This window comes from Rhincodon typus, chromosome 17, assembly GCF_021869965.1.
Source record: "Rhincodon typus isolate 14 chromosome 17, sRhiTyp1.1, whole genome shotgun sequence".
Lineage (NCBI taxonomy): Eukaryota > Metazoa > Chordata > Chondrichthyes > Orectolobiformes > Rhincodontidae > Rhincodon > Rhincodon typus.
The window spans coordinates 1,448,125-1,453,083 of record NC_063348.1 but is presented as its reverse complement, the minus strand read 5'-3'; positions in this window follow the sequence as shown (position 1 = coordinate 1,453,083).

The window sequence follows — 4,959 nt, the reverse complement described above, 5'->3', positions numbered from 1 at the left end:
ATGTCCATAAAGTCCCTCACCAACTTAATTCACCAAAAATCCTCAGACAGCATCTTCCAAACTCATGACCACTTCCATCTAGAAGGACAAGGGTGGCAGATATATAGGAACACCAGCACTCTCAGGTTTCCCTCTGAGCCAATCACCATCCTGACTGGGAAATATATAGCCATTCCTTCACTGTCACTGGGTCAAAATCCTGGAATTTCCTCCCTAATAGGATTGTGGGTCGACCCACAGCAGGTGGACTGCAGTGGTTCAAGAAGGCAGCTCACCACCACCTTCTCAAGGGCAACTAGAGACGGACAATAAATGCTGGCCAGCCAAGAATGCCCACATCCCACAAATAAATTTAAAAAAGCCACAGGCATGGGTTGGTAATGAATGGATTACCATCTGCATTGTGTATCGAGACTCTGGGTCTCATGTCCTGTACTGTACAGTTGGCCATCCGGTAGCTCTCAACAGGTCTCTGCAAACCACCAGCACAAACTGTGTCCCCACTTCACTTAAACCAGTGAATTAAACTTCACCAGCACTTCAATGGCTATTTGACAATCTGGAATCATGAAATATAATTATTTCCATGTTGTCTTTACATTTCTTTTTCGTTCTTGATGTTTTGTTTACTGAAGTTTCTCATTGTATACCTCTATATACACCCTCAACTGGAGAACTACATCCAGCTCTGGACACCACAGTTTATAACACCTTCATATCCTTCCTAAAATGTATATAAAAGATTAATGAAGCACACCAACCAGAAACTTCAGTAAATTAGATGAATTGGAGGAGCTGGGGCTGTTTTTCTTGAGGGATATGGTCCAAATGCAGGTAAATGAAACTAGTTCAGTTTAGGAAACCTGGTTGGCATGGATGAGTTGGGCCAAAAGGCCTGTTTCCAAGCTGTATACTCTATGACTTTTCTACAGATACGCCATTGAAAGCATACTGTCTGGGTGCCTGACAGCCTGGATCAGGCAACTGCTCTGCCCAGGATCATAAGAAACTACAGAAGGTGGCGTGCACAGCCCAGATCATCACAAAAGCCAACCTTCCATCCATGGGCTCCATTTACATGGCTCGCTACCGCGGAAAGGCTACCAACATCATCAAAGACACATCACACCCTGATAATGATCTCCTACAACCTCTTCCATCAGGCAGAAGATACAGAAGCCTGAACACACGCACATGCAGGTTCAGGAGCAGCTTCTTTCTAGCCATTATCAGACTGTTGAATGGACTCTAGCCTCAAATAATGTAACCTGTATGCCTCTGAGTGTATTTTGACTGCGCATCCTTTGCTTGCTGTGATCTGCCTGTACCACTTAAACAAAGTTTTTCACTGATTTTCGGTACAGGTGACAATAAAATCAATCAATCAATCAATCAATCAATCAATCAATCAATCCCTCACCCATGTTCCCTCTCTCTCCTACATTCCCTCTTGCCCCCCCACCCTCCCCTCTCCTTCCCTCACTCCTTCTCACCCATCCTCTCCTTTTCGCTCCCTGTCTTCCACATTTCCCCCTCTCTCTGCCACATTCGTTCTTTCCTACATTCCCTCTCTTCCACATTCCCTCTCTCTCCCCCATCCCTCTCTCTCCACATTCCCTCTTCCCCCATTCTTTCCTCTTCCACATTCCCTCTCCCTCTCTCCCACATTCCCCTTCTTTCTCTCCCTCCCTCTCTCTCCCACATTCTCTTTCTCCTCTTCCTCCCTCTTTCCCACATTGCCCCTGTCCCTCTGTCACCCATATTCTCTCTCTCCCTCTCTCTCCTGTCCCTTCCCCGCACCCCTCTCCCTCCCTCCCTCCCTCTCTCCCACATTACCTCTCTTCCTCCCTCTCTCTCACATTCCCCTCTTCCTCTGTCACCCATATTCTCTCTCTGTCTCCCCCCCCCGTCTCTCTTCTCCCCCTCTCTCTCTCCTCTTCATCCCTGTCTCTTCCACATTCTCTCCCTCTCCCTAGCATGTTCTCTCTCTCTCTGTCCTTTCCCTATTCCCCTCCTCTCTCTCCTCTCCCTTCTCCTGCTCCCTGCTCCCCACTCCCTCCTTCTCTCTCTCTCCCATTACCTCTCTCCCTAGCTCTCTCCTACATTCCTCCACACTCTCCCCCACTTTCCCTCTCCCCTTCCCTCCCTCTCTCTCCCCCACATTTCCCCCTCTCTCTTCATCTGACATTCCCACTCTCTCTCACACATGCCTCACTCTGTCTCCCACATCCCTCACTCTCCCTCTCCCCCACATCCCTCACTCTCCTTTCCCACATCCCCCCTCTCTCTGTCCCTCTTTCCCCCTCTCCCACCCTCTCTCCCAGTCTATCACCCTCCCTCCCTCTCTCTCCTTCCCATACCCTCCCTCTCTCTCTCCCTCTCCGTCCCTCTGTTTCCCCCACTCTCCCTCTCCCACACCCTCCCAACCTCCCTCCCACTTTACCCTCTCTCTCTTAGCCCCTCTCTCTCCCTCTCACCCACATTTCTCTCTCCCTCCCTAATTCCCCCCTCACATTGCCACCCCCACATACACCCCTCTCTTTCTCCCATATTCCCTCATTCCCACATTCCCTCCCTCCCACATTCTCCTCCTCTCTGTCCATCTCTTCCCCTTCTCCCCTCTCCATCTCTCCCACATTCACCCCTCTCCTTCTCTCCCACATTTCCCTGCTCCCTCTCCCCCTTCTTCACATCCTCTCCCAAATTCTCTCTCTCTGTCTCTCTCCCACCCTCCCTCTCTCCCACTCTCCCCCCACCCTCCCTCCCTCACATTCCCCCCTCTGCCTCTCCTCCACTGTCCCTCTCTCAACCTCTCTACCACTTTCCCCCTTTCACTCTCCCTCCCATTCTTCCACATTTCTGTCTCTCTCTCTCCCCCTCTCTCCCACTGTTCCCTCTCCCTCATTTCCCCCTCCCTCTCTCCCACATTGCCGCCCCCACATTCCCCCCTCTCTCCCACATTCCCTCTTTCCCACATTACCTCTCTCCCTAGCTCTCTCCCATATTCCTCCTCTCTCCCACAATCCCCCCCTCTCTTTCTCTCTCTCTCTCCCTCCCACTTCCACTCCCTCCCTCTCTCCCACATTCCCTCCTCCCCTCACCCACATTTCCTCCCTTTCTCCCAGTTCCTCACTCCTTCTCCCACCTCCGCCTCTCGTCCTCTCCTCTCCTACCCTCCCTCTCTCCCACTCACCCCTTCTCCCCTCTCCCCCTCCCTATCTCCTTCTCTCTCCTACACATTCCCCCCTCTGTCTCTCCCCTACTCTCCCTCTCGCCCACCTTCCCTCTCCCTGTCCTAACCTCCCTCCCACTGTGACCTCTATCTCTCCCTCTCTCCCACTTTCCCCCCTCTCTCCCACATTTCTCTCTCATCTATCTCTTCTCTCCCTCCCTCCCAGGTTCCCCCTCTCTCTCTCCCCCACCCTCCCTCTCCTTCTCCCCCACGCTTCATCTCCCTCTCCCTCCCTCCCACATTCCCCCCAGTCTCCCACATTCCCCCTCTCTCCACAATCCCCCTCTCTCCCACATCCCTCCTGTCACTCTCCCTCTCTCCCACATTCCCCTCTCACTCTCCCTCTCATCCCTCATCTCTCCCCCCCCTACCCTTCCTCTTTCCCACTCTCCCCCCCCCCTCACCCTCACTTCTCTCTCCCTCCCTCCCACATTCCCCCTCCCTCTCTCACCTTTCCTTCTCCCTCCCACCCTCTTTCCCACTCTCCCTCCTCCCTCTCTCCTACATTACCCCCTCTCCTCTCCCTCCCTCTCCACTAACCTTCTCCCCCATCCTCCCTCCCACATTCCCTCTCTCTCCCACTTCCCCCACTCCCACTTTCATCCCTCTCTCCTCTCCCACATTCCCACCCCTCTCTCCCACATTCCCTCCTTTCTCCTTCTCTCCCACATTTCCCCCTCCCTCTGTCCCCCTTCCTCACTTCTTCTCCCAAATTCTCTCTCTCTGTCTCTCTTTCTCTTCTCCCTCCCTCTCTCTCCCAAGCGTGTTCTCACTCTCTTCTATTTTTACCTCCTCCCTCCCTCCCTCTCTCTCCGTCCCACATTCCACCCTCTCTGTCTCTCTCCTACATTCCCCTCTCTCTCTCCTACATCACCCCCGTCTCTCCCACATTCCCCCCTCTCTCCCACATTCCCCTCTCACTCTCCCTCTCTCCCACATTCCCCTCTCACTCTCCTTCTCTCACATCCCTCATCTCTCCCCCCACCACCCTTCCTCTTTCCCACTCTCCCCCTCCATCTCTCACCTTCCCCTCTCCCTCCTACCCTCTTTCCCACTCTGCCTCCTCCCTCTCTCCCACATTCTCTCCCTCTCCTCTCCCTCTCCCCCATCCTCCCTCCCACATTCCCTCTTTCCCCCACTCCCACTTTCACCCCTCTCTCCCACATTCCCTCCTTTCTCGGTCTCTCCCACATTTCCCCCTTTCTCCCTCATTTCGCCCCTCCTCCTTCCTCACTTCCTCTCCCAAATTCTCTCTCTCTGTCTCTCTCTCTTCTCCCTCTCTCTCTCTCCCAAGCGTGTTCTCACTCTCTGCTATTCTTACCTCTCCTTCCCTCCCTCTCTCTCTCCCTCCCACATTCCACCCTCTCTGTCTCTCTCCTACATTCCCTCCTCTCTCCCTTTCTCTCTCCTACATCCCTCCCCCCTCCGTCTCTCCCACATTCCCCCTTTCTCTCCGTCCCTCCCTCTCCCACATTGTCTCCCTAGCGCGTTCTCTCTCTTCTCTCACTCCCCCTCTCTGCTCTCCCTCTCTCCCTAGCCTTCTCCTTCTTCCACCTTCCCTCCCACATTCCCTCTCTCTCACACGCACACATTCTCTCTCCCCCTAGCGCGCGCGCGCTCTCTCTCTCTTTCCCTCTCCCACATTCTCTCTGTCTCTTGCAGACACATTCTCCCTGTAGCGCTCTCTCTCTCCTCTCCCACATTCCCTCTCTCTGTCTCCGTGTGAA